This window comes from Mycteria americana (genome assembly GCF_035582795.1).
Source record: "Mycteria americana isolate JAX WOST 10 ecotype Jacksonville Zoo and Gardens chromosome Z unlocalized genomic scaffold, USCA_MyAme_1.0 Scaffold_30, whole genome shotgun sequence".
NCBI classification, from domain to species: domain Eukaryota; kingdom Metazoa; phylum Chordata; class Aves; order Ciconiiformes; family Ciconiidae; genus Mycteria; species Mycteria americana.
This window is the reverse complement of record NW_027445437.1, coordinates 1986705-2009528: the sequence shown is the minus strand read 5'-3', so window position 1 is coordinate 2009528 and position 22824 is coordinate 1986705. Positions and strand designations below refer to the sequence as shown.

General features: G+C 47.5%; 2 long non-coding RNA genes across 2 annotated transcripts; both read left to right on the top strand.

Moving 5' to 3' along the window:
* The first annotated feature begins 641 nt into the window (after positions 1–641).
* LOC142403013 (uncharacterized) lies at positions 642–2520 on the top strand. Its single transcript, XR_012773566.1, has 2 exons — positions 642–1677; positions 2290–2520. It is a non-coding gene; the product is annotated as an uncharacterized LOC142403013 (long non-coding RNA).
* A 7695-nt stretch (positions 2521–10215) lies between these two features.
* Positions 10216–22532, top strand: LOC142403039 (uncharacterized). Its single transcript, XR_012773575.1, has 3 exons — positions 10216–10257; positions 13802–13887; positions 22498–22532. It is a non-coding gene; the product is annotated as an uncharacterized LOC142403039 (long non-coding RNA).
* The last annotated feature ends 292 nt before the right edge of the window (positions 22533–22824 follow it).

Here is a 22824-nt window from a genome sequence, read left to right as displayed (position 1 = left end):
ATTAGGCACAAGTTGCTAAGAATGACAAAGCTGAAGTTATAATGCAATGCCGTCTTTTAAGGGGCGTTACCCTTACGCGGTGTTCCCGGGTGCAGGGGGGTCTCGCAGGATGAGCACAGCCACTGGGCCTGGGGGGTTGAGTTTCGGTCTCGGTGGGAAGAGTCGCACTGAGAAGCTGATCTCTTTCGTAACCGACTAGGAGCCCTCAAAGGGAGCCCTAGCGCTGCTGGTGTTCCAGTAATGCAGAGGCTGTGATAACAGAAATTGGTTGCTAGTCCGAGTTAGTTGACTCACGTTGGCTGTCGTTGGGTTAAATCAGTTCCCTGCTCAGTGTGTTACTTTTCACCTATCCTAAGGCCATACTCTTCATATATCCTAAGGTTCATTTGGGACAGGAGGGGGAAATAAGCTGTTGCGTTGTTCAGAAATCTTACTGAGGCGAGTGGCACGTGTGCGCAACGTTACTTACGCGCTTTGATGCATAAGCGAGGTCTGACCCAGCTTTGATGGCAGCCCTGTCCCCTCGTCCCCCTTCAGCCGGCCCACCTCTTGCTGCTTTGTTTCTAGCAAAGGTTGATCTGTTGAGCTTTCGGTGAAATACTGAAAGGTTGCTGGCAGTCTGTGGGTGCGTGTGTATTTTATAGCAAATGTCCTAGTTCAACTGGTAGCTTAAAAAATAGTTTTAGCTGGAACCTTCTCTCGCTTCCGTCAGGGCTGGCAAGCTGGGCGTGAGGTTTGCTTAGTGTCTTGAAACACCAAAAGGCTCTTTAGTCGTGGGGTTCCCCCGGACTGAGCATAGCGGCCAGGGTATCAGGCTGGGGACTGCATAACGCAATCAATCCGCAGCGCTATAGCTTAATTAGAGTATCGCCGTGTAAAATGTTCCTGCACTGAAAAGACTGAGAAGGGGCACTTGAACTGCTAGCAGATACTGTGCCCTGGGAGCCTTTGATGGAGGCTTGTCTCGTCTTCATCCTTTATGTTACTTATGCATTGAGATTAATACGCCTATATTACCAGAGAGCTGCTGGACTTGATCTAAAGACTGCTAGAGAGAGCAAATACAGCACTAGGGAAGTTGTTTATTTTTGTGTTTATAGTTCTCAATGTTTTTATTTCTGCTAAGAGTTTGAGGTATTAGAAGACTAACCTCTAAATATCATTTGGCTTCTAAATTAATGGAGAAAGCGTAAGAAGTAATAATAGTTAGAAGCCAAAGCCTGGAAAAGTGCTTGTGGTCAAGGAGGTACATCTTTAATCTGCCGATTCCTTCAAAATACCGCATTTCCTACTTCTGTCGTCTTCTCAGTTAGCTGAAGACGCTTGTAATGTTTTGCAGGCAACAGGAGACCTAACGTGACACATCCTCTTAAAACGTGGTGAGAAGGAAATCAAGAGCATGGTCGGAGGTGATAAAGCAGCAGAAATGTGAGAAATGTGTGGACTTCTCCTTCTCCTTAGGCCGGCTTTGCGGTGCTGGGAGCAACGCACTGGCTCAGCCGCGGGACTGGTAGGTGCAGAACCCATGGCTGCTTTCCCCTAACGCTCTCTATGAATGTCTTGTAGGGGCTCGACTCGGGAGCAAATGCCCTGGGCTAGTTACGTCCTGTGCAGGGGAAACACCCTGCCGGAACTTGAACTTGCCTAGCTGCTTTTGCGGCCGTGGTGCTTTTTTAGGTATAGTATTCAAAACACTTTGTATGTACAAGGAATGCCAGAAGTAATAAAATGAGAGAAGACTTCCAAAGGGTTAACAACGTAACCTGCAGCAAACTCCACTTTTGAAAGAGTTATAGTTGTGTGGTTTTTTTTTTAACAGCCAGCTTGTAACTGGATTTAGAAGAGTATTTTTGATATGCCAATAAAATACCTGGGCACTGACTCAAATAGCAGCACTTTGGATAGTATATAACTCACTTGTTTTGGGGAACATGAGTATTTATCACCGAATTTAATTCCTAGCCTAGTTCGGCATGAGCTCAAGTGCATTCTGTGCATCTGAACTATTCACTTCTAGGTTTCTGAAAGATATTTGGTATCAGAGAGTCAAATATCTTTTCCTGGGGCTGAAACTTTGCAGGGTCTTTTCTACTTGGGTATTTCTTAATAAAGTGTCTTCCTTCATGCCATGCCTTTTTGCATGCACTGGAAATGAAGTGACTTGTTCTATGTGTAATTCTCAAAACAAGTCTGTCTTTTAAAGTTCGGGAGAGCATTCCCCTGCTTGATGCCAGCATATTGCAAAGGTGCTTTAGAGCATACAGATGTGTAATTTCTTTTTTCCTCTAGCATTTAACGACAGAATGGTTGTCTTGATACTGAATCTCCAATAAAGTTCCCTTGAAGAATTGCACAATGTGAAAATGTTGAATGATGGAATAAGGCTTCTTCTCTAGTGGTGAACGGGAGAAGAGGTTTGTGTTGTGTGAAGAACACTGTGGATGCACTGTTGCTGCCCTGCTCTTCCGCACTGCCACGTTCAAGGCTCAGCATGAAATAAACCACCTGAAATAAAACAAAGGATGCAAGGTTTTCATTAAAAACCAAAAACGCACGTACAGAACCACGCCTGGAGAAAGCTGGGTCGAAGCTGGCTGTATAAAGCAGCGTCTTGCTGCAATGGCCTGATAGCGAGCAGTCCGGACCATTCTGTGCTTTACCCTTAGGTCCTTCTCTCCTCCCGCTCTCCCTTACCTGGGCGTTGTCACCGGGGCTGCCCCAGGCTGGGCTCGCCGCTGCCGGGCACGGCACCCTACGGGGCCAGCTTCAGCCCCCTCTCTCTGGGGAGCTTCTCCGGGCGCGCCCGCAGGAGGCCGTCAGTCTGGTCCAGCTACTCCCGGGCTACTTTTTTAAAAGTAGTTTGCATCTTTTACTGACGTCAGAACGCCAGTTTTTATCAGAAAGCTGAGCAGGATTAGAAGAAATAAATACCTAAATTACCTTTCTGAGTATGGAATCCTGGTAAAAAACGTGTACATAAATTAGTTTGTGTGATAAGGTCTTATTTTTATAAAGCTGTGTTGACTGGCATTAACGGTATTCCTGCCTCTTGATTATCCTTTGATAATCTTCAAACTTCTGTTGTTTTGGGTTTTTTTGCATCGGGGCTGCTGTCAAAGCAGCTCCTACTTAATTGGCCTTGAATGTTGGCAGAATTTTGCAAGTTTTTCGCTTCTTGATTTTTCTTCATTGAAATGCAGGGTATTCCTGAAACAAACCTAGCGAGGGTGCACAGATAATGCACCACAGCGCGGTTTTAATTTATGTGTTGACGAAATGTTGCTTGAACGCAGCTACCTAATGTCTGTGGCTGGCTTAATTGAGATCTTATTTGTTCATGCATAATTCTGGGTGGATACTGTTTTTCTCAGTTTAAGTGGCTACAGCTTTCTTATAATGGCTGACCTTATTTAAACATTAAAGGACAATTTTTTTTGTCTTATTGGAAATCCGTTTGAAGAAACGGACTGTTCCACACAGACGCAAACAGCACAGTTTGCTTCTTTGCAACAGCTGAGGGCAGCTTTGCCGGTAGCCTGGTGCATGGGTGCGTGCCCTCGCTGTCCTCTGCTGCCCGGCCCCATGGTGCTTTACCTCAGGGCCTCATCCAGCCCTCTCGGCCCTGCCCAGCCTGCAGCTGGTCCCGGCAGCTCTCCTCGAGCCCCGCTGTTCACCGCGTGCGAAACACAGCAGCGGGCTGGGCGGCTTCAGCACAGAGGTGCGGAGATCACAGAATCCCAGAATGGTATAGGTTGGAAAAGACCTTTAAGATCATCGAGTCCAACCGTAAACCTAACACTGCCAAGCCCACCACTACACCATGTCCCTAAGCACCTCAGCCAAACGTCCTTTAAATACCTCCAGGGATGGGGACTCCACCACTGCCCTGGACAGCCTCTTCCAGTGCTGGACAACCCTTTCCGTGAAGGAAAATTTCCCAATATCCAGTCTAAACCTCCCCTGGCGCAACTGGAGGCCATTTCCTCTCGTCCTATGGCTTGTTACCTGGGAGAAGAGACCGACCCCACCTCTCGACAGCCTCCTTCCAGGCAGTTGTAGAGAGCGAGGAGGTCTCCCCTCAGCCTCCTTTTCTCCAGGCTGAACAAGCCCAGGGCCCTCAGCCGCTCCCCATCAGCCTTGTGCTCCAGACCCTTCCCCAGCTCCGTTGCCCTTCTCTGGACACGCTCCAGCCCCTCAATGTCTCTCTGGGAGTGAGGGGCCCAGCACTGAACACAGCATTCGAGGTGCGGCCTCACCAGTGCCCAGTCCAGGGGCACGATCACTGCCCTGCTCCTGCTGGCCACACTGTTTCTGACACAAGCCAGGATGCCATTGGCCTTCTTGGCCACCTGGGCCCACTGCTGGCTCATATTCAGGCGGCTGTCGACCAACACGCCCAGGTCCTTCTCTGCCGGGCAGCTTTCCAGCCACTCTTCCCCAACCTGTAGCGTTGCAGGGGTGGTTGTGGTCCAGGTGCAGGCCCCGGCCCTTGGCCTTGTTGAACCTCACACAAGCGGCCCCGGCCCCTCGTCCCAGCCCGTCCGGGTCCCCCTGCAGAGCCTCCCTCCCCTCAGGCAGAGCCACCCCCAGTCACGCCACAGCAGAGGCCCCCCGAGGGCCGCCCGGGCCGCCCCGCACGCCACGGCCGCGCAGGCGGGCCCGCCGCCGGGCGCGGGAGGCGCGCGCTGCCGGTGCCAGCAGGGCGCGGGGCGCTCCCGCCCGCCTCCGGCAGGTGGCGCTGCCGGCCCGGCGGAGCCGCCCGGCGGGGGCACGTGCCGGGCGCAGGGCGGGAGGGGCCGAGGGCACGGGGCCGGTGTCCCCCGCGCTGCTGAGGGGGCGGCCGGGGCGGAGGGCGCGCCGGGAGCGGGGCGCTCGGGGTTATTTTTGTTCCGAGCGGCCAAGCCGCAACGGTTCCTGAGGCGCTCTTGGAGGGAGCGGGGGGCACGAGCTGTGCTCGGCCCCGAGGCAGTGGCGGTGTTGGGGTCGGGGGGAGCGGGAGGGATGGGGATGGCCGAGGGGACCTGTCGCCTGGTGATGCCGAAAGGTCGGAGCGTTTTCTGCTTCCTTCGGGGGCTGCTGGCAGAGGGAAAGTTGAGGAACGTTGCGAAGGCAACCCTGCGCGGCTTGGTATTTGATACAGTCGAAAACAGCGGAAGAAAAGGGAAGAACAAATCTACCTCCATTAAAGATTAAGTTAGGGCAAAAGCTGGAAGAACCTGGCTATGGTCAGACGAGTAACTTCAAGTGAAATTTTAACTAGCAACCCCCTAGCTTCAGGAAGTGGAGGAGAACCCAAAGCTGTTACCCCTTTGCTTCCAGGTTCCCCTGCTCTTGTGTTTGAGGCAGAAGCTGAAAATGTTCCCATCGGAGAGGGACGATTACAGAAGCCGTGAGATGGGTGGGACCGGAGGACAGCGCGTGACTTTTCTGGCTCCACATGGAGATTCTGTTTGCATATATAATTAAAAAAAACCCCTTTCATGTGAATTGTGCTAAACAGTAATAAGTAGTTTATGCAAGCTGATAAAATTAAAAAAAAGTTCAAAATACTCAAAATCAGCACTTTGTTCTCTGGTTGAAACATACGTAGGGTGTAGGGCTTCTGTATCGAGCAGGGGTTGGGACAAGTCAGGAGGTCGCTCAGCACCCTTTTGTTAGGCTCGTGCATAAATCATGGTCCTGTTTGCATTCGGTTGGAACAGCGGAGTGCTGCAAAGGTTTAGGGGATTAATTTAAGTCCAATCAATTGCGTTACCTTAAAATATATCATCTTAATCTTGCACATTCTGAAACTTTGCAAGTGTGAAATTTGCCGTGCAATTCGTCTCTTCTTGCGTTGAGTTTTGCACCAGTTTGTTGTTTCCTTTCCCCACCACCTCCAGTGGCTGGATGCGAACACTTAAAAAAGCCCCAAACCCATGCCATGAAGTGACTGCACGTGGCGATGGTTCTGGAGCTGTTACGAGCTGACCAGAAACAAAGCCCTGAAACAAGTGCGCTGCTTCACTCCTCTCACTGCGCTGCTGACCGAAGCCCAGGGCCGATAGTCAGTGTGCCAATGTTTACAGAGAGATTTTTCTCACCGATCGCCTTACTGGAAATATTAATCTTGTATTCTTATGCCAGAATCTGCCAGATATTTGGTAGATTACCAAATATCCAATCTACCGATATTTGGTAGATCACCAAATATCTGCCAGGTGGTCTGCCAGATATTTGCCAAAATTATTTTTCCCTGGTAAAACGTGTTCTATCTCTTGTCATTAGTTTTCAGAGTGCTGCAGAATGTAGAGGGCCAGAGAAAAATAACCTGAATTCAGCAGCAGAAGGGTTTGGCCATGTTTAATTTAGTAGAAACCTGAGGTTTAATCCAACAGAAGCTATCACAATTAATCCTTCCTGTGGTGTCCACTTGTACAGCTTAAGAAACTTGCCCTGAAGTTCAGCAGGTGCCTCCTGCCGCGCGTTTGCAGCCCTCTGCAGAATGGAAATGCAGGTGGAAGTTGGGAGCCATCGATTCTGTTACCCATCAGGTACTCCTCTTCTCAGTGACAATGGGGTTATTTAATAAGACTTGATCATTGTTTAATTAGGGCGTGATTAACTTAAGGATATTATTCGCGAAGGATGTGAGCACTGTGGGGGGGTGTGTGTGCATATATTTATGCAAAGGCGAGCATGTACACAACTAGCTCCACAAAAATTCCCTCAATCAAGAAATCACGCTATTTAAGATTAAATTTGTAAAACTCAGTCTAGACAATACACAATTATAGAAGATGCACATTACAGGAGTTTTAAAATGTCGAACATAGTCCTACATTGGATACTAATGGTGCTGAGGAATCTGCAGCTGTCTGTATTGGATGTGAACAGAACAGTCCTTGGAGAGTGGGAAATGGCAGGAACTGCCTCTAACTATTGTAATCTACAAGATTATCCCATTAATCATATTTGTCTCCGGGAGTACCTTAGTGCTAACTCTAAGTGTTGTTTTTCCCTTGGTGTGTCACATGCAAAAAAGCTTCTAATTGAAAACAATGCAGACAAAATCAAAACGCTCGTAAATGTGCGCTGAGTTCTAGCTGCTAATGGGAGTGGAATGGATGGCACACACAGACACCGAGCCGATGGCATTGCCAACGTCCTTCCACACCTGTAAAATGTTATTTTTTGTTTTGAATATTGCCGGTGTTCTCAGTGTACAGAAGGAGCTGACACTGCTGTTCTGACAGATAAAGGACCCGGTTCAGGAGGGGGAGATGGCAGAGGTGCTTTCTTCAGGGCCTGCGTTCTGTGCAGGGGTGAAAACAGTGGGAGAGGCAGGTAAATCTATGGAGGTCCTCAAAACTACAGCACCGTGAGAGCCAGAATTGCTATCAGTGAATGAATGGTGAATAGCCCTGGCTCTGTTACCGCAGAATTTCCTTTCAGCTGTGCTGTAGCAGCTACATTTTATCCTGGAAATTTCCTCTCCATTTGGAGATGTGAAAAGGAGAGGAAACGATATGTATCTGGTTAAAAGGTTAACTTGTATGATTTTGCATGTCTATGTTGTTTTAAATTAATTCACCTAAATTTCAGAGGTAACTGAACTATGTGTCTCTATTAGGCACTCTGACAGATCGTCTAATTGTTTTTTCTAATTCAGATGTGTAACTGTCGGAGTGAATCCACATTTAGATGGATTATCCAAAACCTGGCTGCTGCTGCAGGACCTCTGGGCCGGGGGGGGAATAACTTTCTTTTTGTTCCCGTATCTGCATGTGTAGCCATGAAGAGCAGCTCTCTCCGCTGATCCCCTCCAGCCTGCCTGTTGTCTTTTGTTTCGCAGGCTGCGTCTCTGGTTTGAACAGACCCCCGCAAGACTGACAGCTTAATCCTGGCGTGCTCCTCCGAAGGGCAACTGCCTGCGCAGCCGGCACCTCCTGCTCACCGCCCCCGTGCTCCGCAGGCTCCGTGGCAGCAGGAGCGCTCCAACGGTAGGTACGTGACTTGCCCTGTGCTTTGGTACTGAGGATGGGGTGGGGAAGGTCTTCCCACGTTCACAGTGACGCCTGCCCGGCGCCAGCACTGAATGCTGGTGTGTCCGAGGCTGTCGGAGGGATGCTGCTGGGGTTGGCATTGTAATTGCATCGGAGAAGGGAAAGTTGTTCCTTACCTTGGCCAAGCAGGAAAACTCTCTATTGCAGTATTGCTGCTCCCAGCATTCAAAAACTGAGTTAGAGGTACTCCCTAGAAAGCAATAGGTTGATAAATAATAGGTAACATTTCAAAACCGTGTGCTCTGTTGTATTTGGCCCTGTCTCTTAAGGTAGAACAAGCTTCTATTTCTAAATGTTTTCTCTTTGGGCCATGAGCAGATGTTAAAGGTGACTTGATGTGGGGAGTTGGGGCTGTAAAGCGCTACCAAATACTAGACTCTCTGCAGCTGCGAGTGGCTAACGCTGCACTCACGTGCCTCTTGCAGCGTAGCTCATAGCCTCTGCTGCTGCGACCACAAAGCAGAGAGAGACTGTTTCGATGCACTCGAGCTGTTGCTTCTGCAAAACCTTCATCCTTCTCTCTCTGGCCAGGGCGCTCTGAATTCCATCTCTGCAGCTCCTGTCCTAATCTACTCTTAACCGCAGTCACAGGTGCTTTAGCAAAGTGTGTATTTCATTAGAAAACTCCTAGGCATCCCCAAAGCTGAAGATTAATTCCATAGGCCGCAGCTTTCCCTCCTCCCTGCTCCCCATGAGCTGTCTGCATCCTGCACCTATCCCCCCAGTTAGTGCGTGCTGCCTGCGCAGTTTTGTTATGGGATTTCTCTCCCCTGCAGCTCCTCTTGTGCCCAAGCTAGCAGAAGAAAAGCAAACTTGCCTTCCTGTCAGTCCCAGTGCTGCCGGCCGTGGAGCAAATGCGGGTTGGCAGATACCGTGTTGGTGCTTTATGCGGCACACCAACCTCTTCTCTTGTGAAATGATCTGCTTGTTTGGACACCTAACCCTCAATGGATCCTGTCCCAGCGGCTCTTACTGCTAACAGCGAAGTGTTCATCCAGCTCATCCCAGTGACCTGTCGGGCCACCTCCGAGCGGGATTCCAAACAAAACGTGTTCAGTGGGGCTGGGCAGTACCTGTGTCACTGTGTTACATCATCAGTGTGTTCTTAGCTAAATCCAGCCAAAAAAACCCAAAACTCCATGAACCCTTCTCTCCACTGTCACTTTCCATTCCCAAGCCCAAGTTCTTCTAACATCAGTCAGCTTTCTTTTCCTCAAAATTAGCAAAATGAAAATGAACTTGTGTGTGAGTTCATGAAGAGCAGAGTACTTACGTAGTGCTGATACAACAGATAAAACGCAACACTTATTGACAAATGCTTCTGTATGCAGAGAGTTCTGCTGAAATGATGACCCTGCAGCTCTTGGGGACCATACAGGGACATTTATGGGTGAGGTCAGGACCTCAGATCACAACCAGGAACTGAAGCAAGAGCTGGCAGCAATCGTGGTGCAACCTCAATAATGTGCTCACATAGGTGTGAAAGTCATGTGTGTGTGTATACGTACGTATACACACACATCTATATGAATGTTTATCTGTGTGTAATATATATAAAAATAAAAATCCCTGTGGTCAAATTACAGAAATATTTTAAAATTCTAAATAAACCCAAATGGATTCAATACATAGTGTGCATTGGTAATTGTTATCAGACACCAATAATTGCAGTTAAGCATTATTTTTTGAACACTGTGCCTTAGGGCTGCCACAGTTTCAAGTTCTGTCTGAGCAAGAAGTCTGCTTCGTCTTGAGATTCATGACAAAATATACCGAACGGGCAGGAAAAAACAAGTGTTTTGAAACTGAGGCGTGCCCTATTGGGTCTGTCTTGGAGGTGCAAATCTGAGTGCAGATGAAGTGATCCTGGTACCTTGTGTGTTTTCTTTCTCAGAACAAAGTGTCCAGCTGGAAAGCCTTCAGCGATTCAGGAGGTGGCCTTGGCCATAACACCTTCAATGCCAAACGGGTGGACCGTGGACCCCTTTCCAGGTGTAGGTACGTCTGCAGTACGCAGTTAAGGCTGTTGTATGTCTTTTATCTTGGCGTGTGAATGTGTCTTTTCTTATTTTTCATTCTTTCCCTTTCCTCTAAGTCTTCTGTGTCCTTGGTTCTAGAAGTGTTATGTGAAAATGGTGGTAAAGAAGCTTGCTGTCGGGCATAACGTAGTACTCGCCTACCTGCAGAGCCAGCAGCAGTTCGGATCATGCAGGTGAGCTCCTGGTAACTCTGGTTTTAACCCAAGTGCTGATGTACACAGGTACACGGGCAGTTCAAAGAATAACGGAGTCAATTTTGCATTCTTCATAGAAACCCCTTTTTTATCTCTTGCTCAATGCTCTCTGTTTCCCCATGGGCCTAACGTGAAGCCCTGACTGTGGCTGCTCTGCAGCCCCTCCTTGTCCCAGTCCTGGGGTCTCGCTGCATTAAAACGCCTCCTTACTCAAAGGGATCTGAAAGGATCTGGTGGGGTCCAGAAGCAGGACAAGAAAAGAGGCCTTGGTCACCTCTGTGCTACAGTTACAAAACGCTCTGCTTCCCTTGTGCTGGCTGTTCAGCAGAGGTCTGGTGGGTTTGATCTTCAGGCAGAAGGACTGGCTGGAGTTCATCCCGTAGATGTTGCATGAACTGCCAGGGCTGGTAGGTCTGGAAGGGATGGGACCAATACACGGATCATCTCTTTGTTTCTCAACAGTCCAGCCCAACCAGCAGAGTAGGCTGCCTGCAGTAACCAGCTTTTGGCAGCAGGAGTGTGGATTCCCTCAGCAGAGGAGGGAGTCATGGTCTTGGCTTGCTCTGCTAAGTGTTACCATATTTCTTCCAACTTCCATTTCCTCTGGGCTGAATTTCAGCTCAGCTTTCTTCCTCCAGATGCTCATATCTCACAGACATCTCGTTACTTGTGATGAAGCTCGTTGAACCAGATGAGAAGACGGTGTGTATTCAAACACCCATGTCAACTTGGTGGCATTGGAGGTTTAGTCCCAGATCTCGAGAAAGAGGAGGAACAGGGGATTGCAGCACTTCACACGTCTCTGGACAGTAAAAATCACCTTCTGTTCCCTGCAGTCTGTCAAAAGGAAAGTGAACCGATAGTGAACCATCCCCTTCAGCTGTGTCTTATGTGGGAATAAGTAATACACACGGTGTTGCAAAGCCCGGATCGGGTCCTGTTTAGCTCTGAGAACTGCCTGTTCTCAGCTGTGAGTCGCTCACAGGATCCAGCAAACACAATTAAGGATCCTCCGCCTTTTGGCATGAACAACATGGCATGCAACTGGAGTATGCTAATACATAGGAATAATATTATAAAATATTAGTGCCAAGCCCTAAAATGTAGGTGTCCTGCTTAGATGCTCAGTGCAGCTCCCCTAGACGCTGAACTGCCCGAGTTATCGGTTTACCCACATAACGTGAATTTCCCCAGGACCTGGTCAGCAGGTCGGCTTTGGGCTCCCTCCATGTGTTCCCCCCTAAATCTGAGCTGTTCCCTGGATTCAATATACTTGAAAGCACGTGCAAAACTGTGAGAGCTCAAACGGATTCAACGCGTTGGTCACGCAAACGCTGAATGTTTGCTATTCTGGACATTAATTTCATAAAATTAATCTAACACATCTTGAGGGAAATCAGTGCATGCAGATGCTATCATTTATCACAATTATTTTAAAAGCCCTAATCTAGCACTTCATCAGATTCTTCACATCCACTTGCGTGTCAAGCGCTGCAGGAGTGTCTGCCCATGGAAACATTGCACCCTTTTGCCCGACCGGCTCTGAGGAGGGGCGGCTGGGGGGGCACGGGGCCAGCAGGGCTCAGCCCCCCTTTCACCCCCAGGAGAGGCGGTGGCAGCGCGGGGCGTTACGGCAGCGCCAGGGAGGGGGAACAGCACCCACCCCATGTTAACTATGGAAACCTTATTGCTGTGTACATGCAGTTCCTCTCTTCGATACGATGTTGGAGTTACCTGTCTTGTCTTCTCTCTTAATGCCGTAGTGAGCGCCTTCAGTGCAGTTCTGTCTGCAGCGGTAAGCCATGAATTTCTTTAAACCCTGGGCAGGGAACACACTCCTGGTCCCACCGCAGTTTTCCTGGTTCCAACAATGCTGTTAGCCCAGATCAGGGCAAAAACTGCCTGAATTTCCTATGAATCAACCAACTGTCGGAAAAAACATTGAACGCTAGGAAAATGTTGCTCTATGAAGCCTGTAGCCCTTAATTTGAATTTTGACTTTTTCTTCTAGGGGAAAAAAAATTTTATCACTTAAAATGTCTTAAAAAGCTGTTGGTTTGAAAAAGCTGAAATAATCAGTTTTCCCTGAAAGAAAAAAAAAATACAGACAGGAAACTACTTATATTTTGTGAGTCTCTGATTAAAATGAATAAGCTTTTTGCAATGATTTTCATTTTTTGGCAAGAATCTCCTGCTTATGTCCACTTTTTACAGCTTTTGACGCAATGGAGAAATGCTCCTGTGCAACAAGCTAAATAATTTTGTCTAGGAGGTGTACAGGGGGTGTACGTTGAGCAGGGAGGCTCGAGCAAGCAGCCACTGTTTTCCCAGGTGCTTGTGGGGAGGTGGAAGGTAGAGGCTGAGCGCGGCTGATGCCGGAGCAGCCGCGGGGGTCTGCGGACCGGGTTTCGCGATGGTTTGCTGATCGCGAGATACAGCTGCACAGTCGCACTTGGTATTAATCCGTACGGCTTGCTTCTGTCTTAGAAGTCTCGGGGCCTGTGGATTGAGCCAAGAGACAATTACCTGGCACATAACCGACTCCTCCGTTCAAGGCTGTAAATATGTCAGGGTACAATAGTCCTTTATTACTGTGGAATGAAATAAAGACGTGATTTCAAATGTCATACTTTGGATATTCAATCAGAACTTCCAGTATCATGCATAAACAATAAATTATCATATGATGTAATTTAATATCATTCTGCTTCCAGTACAGGAGGCAGAAGGAAAAAAAAGCTATATTCAGAAATTCAATCAAACAGCTTGATTTTGCAAAGGCACCTGAGAGTTCCCAGTGACTCCTCATGTTAGCAGAGATTTTTCTCTAGATAAGGAACTCATGATAATGAGTTGTGAGGCTGAATAGTTAAAACAATTATCCCCAAGAAATTCCCAGGGCTTTTTTCAACAAGTCAGAGCAGTTAAAGCTGGCAGAAAAGAAATAATTTGAACAATTTTTCATTGGAAGATATACTTTTGATGAAACTGAAGTGGTTTACGGGAACATTGCACTTTTCATAAAATTGTCAGTGAAAGAATTTTGAAAGGATTCACAAACAAAATGGAAAATTACCTTTCCACTTGATTTTAGGATAGCATTTTGTACTATCTAAAATAATGTGTAGTGGTCAAAATACTTCATTTCCATAAGGTGATGTTGATATTTCAAACTGAAATATTGGGGAGTTTCCATGACACAAGTATTTTTAGTATTTGGATTTTCCCGATCCAATACAAAGCCAAATTTTGCCATGGAGGAATTCCTCTAAAGGCAAGTATTTCCCTTTTCTGGATGCACTTAATTATTGCGGTGTCGTGTTGCCTGCCCTTTGTCCACGTGTTGTGGGAGTCTTGGCTTGATGCTTTGAAGGCAGGCACAAGGTGGACTACTGTTAGGTGATTACTGAGCCCCACTCTGCAAGCACTCTTGGGAAAAATAAAAAATCTGCCTTGCTAGTATGTTTTTTATTAAAAAAAAAATCAAGAAAGACTTTAAAAACAACTGCTGTTGCTTCTTTAGGTTTCTGTCCAAGGGAGCGCGTAAGCATGGACATAACATCAAGCTGGTCAGCAGTCCCGTTCCCCTCGGTGGGGCTCTGTACGCGGGTAAGTGCTGTCCTATACTGGGGAGCTAGCAGATCTATTTCAGTTCCACTGCTGGCTCTCTGGATCACTTCTCAGTGCTCATTCTGGATTTCCAGTTTTCAGTCCCTCCTTGTCTGGCTTGTGCCAACATGTTATTTGCATTACTGACATGTTACATGTGGAAATGAATGGCTTCTTTTGAAATCGGCACGAACGTATAGAGCCTAGAAGCAATAGTACGAAAATGAAACCAAACTGTATGCTTCCAAGCTGTGTAATTGCAGAACAAGATGCTAATGTTCCTCAAAAACGCAGGCTTTTGCCTAAATGACATGCTTTGTGGGAGTAATTAATTTGTATTTAATTATTATCTAACTTGTGAAGAAATGTTCTGAAGAAGTGGTATCTTCAGCACAAGTCTTTCAACTTTTTTCTTTAAGATAAATTTCTTATTTAGACTCGCAGCATTTTATATTTTGTATGATAACACCAACAGGAGACTCCTTAGCAAAAGTCACTGCTTACAATTTTTGCCTTTAAGGCTATCTCATAATTATGTACTTAACTAATCAACACTCCAGAACTTCCAGATGCAACAGATACAAGGTTTGTGAATGATATCCCTATATACATCTTAATTTTTCTAGTAGCAGCTGTAATTTATGGGATTCCACGTGGAATAGCAGGGCTAATGATGGGCAAATGTGTTTTTAAAGTTGTACCGGATGCAAATGCTGGTATATGGTGAAAGGGATGAAAACAGATGACTTCTGAGCAGCAAAGCTCCTGCCTCTTGTCTGTAAATGCTCCCAAATCCTGGGTCGGCAAAGCGGAGCTCCGGAGTTGTTCAGAGTAAAGCTCCTGACCCTGTTTCGATGTAGGTGAGGTGGGGCTCATCTGTCTTGAACTGGCACAGGGCTGCCTGTCCGTACCGCAGCAGCACGATCCATGTGTGATTGAGCCTGTGTTCTTCGGAAGAGCAGCTGGTTTTGGCAGTGACATTCCTGAAAGAGCAGAGGCACCCTGTTTATGATTTTTGTGCACGGTTGTCCTGGGTTTGGCTGGGATAGAGTTTGTTTTCTTCATAGTAGCTGGTATGGTGCTGTGGTTTGGATTTGTGACCAGAGGAGTGTTGATAACAGGGATGTTGTAGCTGTTGCTGAGCAGTGCCTGCACAGCGCCAAGGTCTGCTCTGCTCCTCACCCTGCCCCGCCAGCGAGCAGCTGGGGGGCACAAGGGGCTGGGAGGGGACACAGCCGGGCCAGCTGACCCCACTGACCAAGGGATATCCCAGACCGTACGGCATCACAGCAATAAAAGCTGGGGAAGAAGGAGGAAGGGGACGTTGGGAGTGACGGCGTTTGTCTTCCCAGTCACCGTGAGGCGTGATGGAGCCCTGCTGTCCTGGGGGTGGCTGAACGCCTGCCTGCGATGGGAAGGAGAGAAGGAATTCCTCCTTTTGCGTTGCTTTGCAGCTTGTGCTTTACCCGTCAAACTGCCTTTATCTCAGCCCACCAGTTTTGCACTTTTACCCGTCCGATTCTCCCCCATCCCACTGGGGGGGGTGAGCGAGCGGCTGGGGGGGCTGCGCTGCCCACCAGGTTTAACCCCCAACAGCTGTCCCAGGTGAGACTTGAGACATGGCATGGAGATGGAGAAAGAAAGGAGAGAAGAGCTCTCTGTGGTGTGTTCGCAGCCAGTGTAAAGCCAGGGGAGATGCCTGGCTCCGTGCTGGGCTGCACCCTTTGCACAGCCGAGCGCTCAGCCCAAGGACCTCTCCTTCCAGCCGTGCTCGCCATATGAACGCTGGTTTTACAACATGGAAGGCTGGGGAAGATGAATTTCCAGTATCTCTTCTATCTTCAGTGAATATTAGCCACAGAGTTTGTTAGTGCTCATAGAAGTAACATTGTTGTATCTACTAAAGAGCATGTAAATGCTTAAGTAAAACTAATTTCTGCTAGAAATGTTTCCAATCTCTTTTGTTAAATCTACTGGGCCTTTCTATTCAGATACACTGGTATAAAACCAACATAGCCAAATACAGAAGATGGAAAATATTTAGCGTCTAGTGCAGAGGGAAATTGAGTTTCTTCAGTTCCCATGGTGATGATGATAACATGTGATGTGAACTTTCCTGACAGCCCTGGCTTTACAGGGAGGCAGGTATTATCCTGGAGGAGCTGCCAAGGAAACCTACCTGCCTGATCCTGCAAAGTGAGGAATTCTACTGCTGGGAGCGTGCCGAGTGCTGCCAGCTCTGCCGACCTTGCCTCGGGAAATCCCTTTTCTTGCTAGAGTCCGTTTTTCTTGGAAAGTCTCAGCAGCAGATTTTCACTTGTGAACCCCCACATCATCAAAACAAATGATCTGGACCCATCGGAGCTGTATTGGTTTATAGCTGAGTATCTGTGCGTCAGTCTACCACTCAGATGCGGTTTGTTTTCAAGCAGGAATTCTTTAGGAGTTTTATCTTTGAAATACCCAGTCCTATGGTTTCCCAGATTTTCCCCTCAGAGCAGATATCCCTGTGGTATGTTTTGCAAATGCTCAGGGTTCAAAATAGTGCTTGGTCTGCGTTAAGGCTCCTGTCATGCTAAGTACTGACCAATATTGCAAATTATGAAGGCTTTTGTTTTCCTAAATAGCTGGCTGCTGGAGAAATTCAGGTCTGAGTGAGCAGGAGTCGTGTTGATTTAACTCCAGTAAAGCAGTCATGTGTAACTAATACTGTATTATTAACACTGGGGGAAATTTTCAACTTTCAGCATCTTGACAAAAAAACAGACAATAGAAATTGCTCAGTGACTTTTTCTAACCTTTGCAACATGTATTTTACTCACCAAGACCACTACCTCTCCACTCTGTGGTCTCAGGCAGTGAAACAGAGAGATTATAAGTACGCCATTCACTGGGAAAATGCCTTTTTTTTTTTTTCTGAAGTGAACTTTCAGGAAATATTAATTTATTCTTTCTCACATTTTTAATCTTTTGCTCTTTCATTTTTCATGGTTTATATCTTCGTAAGTCCGAACTCCTGCGTGGTGATGTAGGTATCAAGGTAAGCGCAGGCATGGGATGATCATCTGATCATCGATCAGATCACCAAAACGCAGGCATGCCTTGTATCCTGCAAAAAGTGAAGTTTAAATAGCCAAACACATGCAGAATCAACCCAACCGTATGACTGGTTGTCCAACGTGGCTCTCCTCCTTGGCCCACCTTGCATGCTGGGCTCTTATTTCTTAAGGGGAGTTTGTGCGTAGGTGCAAAATTGCCGGTTACAGAAGTCCAATGTCTCGGGGCTGCTTCTTGAGCCAGAAAAGGTCAATGAACGGAAGCGACACAGTCCCTCTGATGGACAAAGAGCCTCTGTCCTAGGGCTGGGAAGGGGCGTATGACTTTAACGATAAGGAACCCAGAGACTAAAAAGTTCTCCGTGAGAGAAAAAAAAAGTGGGTTTGGAAAAGGATGGTTTACAACTGAAAAATGAAAGTTTTAATGAGAAGTTCTCATCCTGCTCTATTCAGAACAGAAATACTGTAATACTGTTCTGTGGAGGATATTACAATTATGACTATTATTGCACGGCTTGACTTATATGAGGCATGTGGAAATAATTCTTGGTTATATTCTGTACACCATCAAGAAATGATAAGGGTTGTGTTCTCTCCTTGCAAAATTGTGAGTAGTGGCAACTAGAGAAGGAACAAGAAGAAACTTCTTACAACTGGCAGATAGCAAGAGGAGGAGATGATGCAGCAGGAGAAGAACAATTTAGGATTTTTAATTGAGAAGCTAACTTTTAATGTGAAAGCAGCAAGTAACTTTTTGAAACTAACACCTGTGAATTTTGTTAATTTTCTTAATAGAAAACTAATGGTTTTGCTCTGTTTGCCCTTCCTCAACCATCTGTCCTAGTTGCTGAGTACCCCTTGGTTACACTGCAGCCTGCCCAGACATGCTGAGGAGATGGGTCCTCAAGGGGTTGAGTAGACCATGGCCACCGATGTCCCAATATGGGACTCCAAACCCCCTCTCCTGTGCCTGCTTGCAGCAGGGTTTGCTCTGCACGGCTACGAGGTGTCTCTGCAGACCTTCGTTGACTCAGGTGGAGGACCGTGTGCCGGCTGTTCGCGTGGCCAGGGCCACTCACGGCATCTTACCTGCCATGCCTTGCCCAGGTATGCTGCACCGGTGTTCCCCCTCCAGTCCTTCCCTGATTACTTGGTTAAAAGCTGTTGGCATTTCAGATGAAATGGATTTCAAAGGGATATTTGACAGAGGAAAGTACTTAACCTGGAGAGGTGAGGAGAACTGAGCGGATGAAGGAGGGAGGGACTGGAGAGAGGAAAAAATAATTATGTGTGAGCACATGTGTGGAATATTTTCCAAAGTGCTTTAACCTGGGGAAATTTTTTCCTGAAGGGGATGGTGCTAAATCAAAGAAAAGGGGGGGTTCATAATTGTGGGATTAATTTGTGGACTATTTTGAGATCTGGCAAGATCTATTTGGAGATCTAAAATATGTATTTTATCAGTCCATTTTTCTGAAGAGCTAGACGTTGCTTGCAACTGTAAGTAATCTGTATTACGACTCGCAATGAAACACGTTTCCTACATCATTTTAGTTCACTGTGTGACTCTAGCTAGTGCCTTGTGCTAAACTACGTTCTTCACAATCAGGTGATACGTTATTTATAGTCTAAAATAATGAGCGATAGCTTGGGAAAACACATTCTCTGAAAGCTCCCAGGGCAGGTTCGGCACATATTTCTGCGGTGAGTTGTACCTTACATCACCCCGGTTCTTTCCCCATTTCTTGCCAGACAGCGTTAAGGAGCTATTGACCCCTCTGATGCTGTTCCTGAAGCGAATGTCAATGTGGCGATGCTCTGTGTCCTCCCAACCCTGCCTCGGGGAAGCCACTACCATGTGTCTCCAGCAACAGCCCGGAGGACGGAGAGGAGAAAATGCGCATCAGGATTGCGTTGAGAGGGATTGCCTGTGTCAGGGCCTAGGAGAGGCGCGAAGGGACGGAGGATGTGTGTGGACGTGGCATGGGACAGCGTTTGTCCTGGCGGAGGCCACGGCCCCAGCAGAAGGATGGCTTTGCCGAGCGGCTCAAGTGGGGGCTCAGCAGAGCAAATCCAGGCTGTGGTGCACGGGAGTTTGATCCGGTGGCTGGGAATCCATCACAGCCTGGACACGAGGAGTCAACCACATCACGAGCAAAGGTAAACGGCATACAGTTCCCTCCGCAAACAGAGGCACTGGCCGTTTAATGCAGAACAGCCGTTGTGCTTCTTCCCACAGTGCCTGCGCTGCAACAGGCCGGGACCTTGGTCATGGCACTTCTGAACTCGGTGCTGTTTCAGCGTCTAACACTTCATCCGTGTTAATACTTTTTTTTTAATACGGAACTACTATTTTTCAAGTTCATCTTATGTGCACATGCATGTGTTTTGGATCAGCTGTACACGCTGCACACAGATACACAGGTTGCTTAAAAATTTATTTGATCTAAGAATTTTCTTTTCTTGTTTCCTCTGATAAGTCCTCCTGTCGCTGGTTTTCAGTGGTGTGGAAAAAGCCAGCTCTAGCCCTGGAGAGCTGGAATAGTGAGACATCTCCAGTGTACTCCAGAATGGGAAGAAATTGAGACGTCATTTTAAGGCCATGCATCATTCCTGGAAAATAAGCTTGCATATTTTACATAAGAATTGCATAATTACTTTCTACCTCTGCACAAGGCTAGTTCTTTTGCATCTCATAGCAGGAGTTTTTAATAGACATCTTAAAGACTCCGTTATCTTTGGCAGCATCCTGGCAGCTTGGCACACAGCGCAAGCTGTAACAATGACACCAGCTCCCTTTTTTCCCCCCTTAAACACCATGTTACCGAGAATACATGAAAATCTGGCAGAAGTCAGTGGTTTCCTCCCAGATGTGCCTTTCATACCCGCTGCCCTGTGTGCAGGAGGCTGCCGGCCGGCTGGCCGGGGTGAGCTGTTGCACCCCGGGGGGAGGAACAACATCGTCCTGGGTGTCTGGAGACCCTGCGGTGCCTCTGTCCCCCGTTATGAGCAAACAGAGGTGCATTTACCTCTGAGACCTGAGAAATGTGCATTGGCCAGAGACAAACCGAAGGGTATCTGACTGGGTGTGTACGTGACCGACAAGCCCAATCACTGGGTCTCACTAGGATTTTGTGTGAGTTATTTTGGCCTGCAGTTTGCTTCAGCTCTTTCTTTCTAGTATTTTTTTACTCCATGTGATACTGGAAGCCACTCCTTATCTCAGATACATCCAACATAGCTTGTTTCTAAAATGCTTGCAAGATTCCGTTAAGGCAGCAGGGGAAAAGGTGGGGTTTCAAAATGGAATTTATGGGGAAAATCCTTCTCTTGGCAATTGAGTTCACTGACTTTGTCCCCCCCGATCTGCAGCGGTGAAGGCTCTGGCCGTACCTTGGCAACTGTTTCGTCAGCTGTTGAATTTCCATAGCTGGTGCTGTGCACAGGGGTGGCTTTTGCTTTGTCTTTTTGCAGGGGCTGGTTTTGGTTCTCAAGATCTGGTGATGTCCTGGGAACTGCTGACGTTTGTCTGAGCCATCCCAGGTACCGTGACCGCAGGGTGAACAGCTAGGTGATCTGAATATTACTTCCAATAGTATTAAGTCTAAAAGCCGAGTTCTGCAGGCCCTGGGGAGCGTGGGGACTGCGCACACAAGCTGTTCTGCTGGGTTTGTGTGGGCATGGTCAAACCCAACGTTTCTGCAGAGCTGAGAGCGGCTGGGTTAGACGCGCTCACGCCATCCGTGGCATCGGTTACAGCCCCAGCGGCAGCTCACCTTGCCCCCGAATCCCCCAGACGCCTCGGTACCGTGGTGTCCCCAGTACAGGGTACTCTGTAGCCCACAGACAGGGCGAGCACTGTCTGCCCAAAGCACTGATGGGTGTGCGAAGCTCCAGCAGCTCAGGCAGTTGCAGTTACTTTCTCTTTAACTGCAGGTGGACTAGAAGCCAGTAATATTGCCATAGTTTCCCCATCAAATTTTAAAAATCCCAGATTAATTTCCAGAAATTTTCCAGAGCTCTGCAGGCTCTTTCTGCTCTCTGGTGGTACCTCTGCAGCACGAGGCAGCGGGTGGTGACCAGTACCTTCTTGCTCATTCACACAGCCAGGAAGGTTGTTGCCCTCAGAAGCATCTGATGAAGCTTGCGAGGGGCACAGCGTGCTTTGCAGGGACTTCATGGCAACAGTCACCTCACTGAGTGAAGTACTGGAATGATACGACGCATGCGTACAGGACAGAAGGATGCATTTGCTTAAATTCAGCCAGCTAAAAAACCCCTGAGAAGTAACTGCGTGATCTGTTAAAAAAGGTGACGGTGCTTGTTGGGACCTCTCTTTCCTGAGGTGTTGATTGCCTGACCGTATTGCAGCAGGATGCATGCTAGCGGGAAGCAAGCCTGTGGTGAGGAGCAGGAGGTCACCGGGCTGGAGGTGCGCTTAACATCGGCGAGTGCCGGGGCTCTGCTCCGGCCGATGCCGATCTGCCAGCGCGGCGCTGGATACAACATGCTCTTGACTTCTTCATGGCTAAACAGGTACCAAAGCAGAGCCCATGCGTAGACGCAGGTTCAAAACCTCGGGTGCAGCAGCAGAGCAGGCAAAATTTGTTGGTGTTTTTTTTCCACAAAAGTGATTCTTAGAAATCTTCAGTATTTTTAATAATTATTTTTCATTAACAAGCGAGAATAGCTCTCTGAATAACTTCACACAAAAGAAACCAAGTTTGAGGTGGTGTGCATTTCGGAATATCTGTTTATCACATTTTAATGTTGATGGAAAAAGGGAGAAAAATGTTGATGGCATTTTTGTGAAATTCCACCCGTTTATGACCATATGAAATTAAAGCTTTTATACACTTATAAAGAAGCTCCAAAGGGAACAAATATGTTTTTCCTACTGAAGTCTGCTTAAAGCATATAATGAATACGATTGCACAGCTCAATATTTCATATAAGACAATATGCTCTACCATTTTAATTTTCCTGTACAAAATTGTTTTTCATATGAATCCATGTTGCATTATTTTCCGATTCCAACTAAATTAGAACTATATAGATATAAATGATATACATTACATTTATTATACATAATTAGGTAAATATGAACGAATTCGTCAACCATACCTCAGCTTTCATATAAATTACCTTTGTGGCATTTTTGCTTTTATATAAAGTCTAACAGTTGAAGGATTATTTGACTATATTTGTAACTATTGCGGCATTAATTTAATTGCATTTCTACATAAGCATTTGCAAAGTGCTCGATGGAGCAGGAGAAGCAGGAGCCATCCCGGCGTGACCTCCCTGCTCCAAAGGCCTCGGGGAATGGTGATGGGGTGCAGCGCAGCCGCGGGGGCTCGCGGGGGGCTCTCGGGGGCTGAGCCCCGCTCCCCTGCTCCGCCACGGGGCGAGGGCAGCGCGGTGCGACAGCATCTCGCGGGCGAGCTGCCCAAACTGGCCGGGGGGCCGGGCGCCGGGCTGTCATCTCCGTCACCAGGAAATTGGTCTTTTGGTGTAATTTTCCTCCAGTAATTAGTCTCTCTGTGATTTTTAGACTTTGTGTCATGTTGTGAATGCAACGTGTTCGACAGCATACCTGCCGGGGAAGATATCTTCTGTGATGGGTAAGGAAGTATCATTTTTCATGAAAGACATCAGAAAAATTGAATGTGAAACTTCTGAACAGTTGGGGGCACGATGACTTTCAGTGACAGGGAGGACTCTTACCTGAGCCAGTCGGCAAGCGTCAAACTGTGCTATCCTGCCTTTTCCTCGGCCATTTGGGCTTTAACACCCGGTCCCGGGTGCAAACAGGATAGCTACAGGCAGGAGACGTTTCACTGCATAAACCACCTGTAGCTGTACCAGGCGCAGGGAAAAA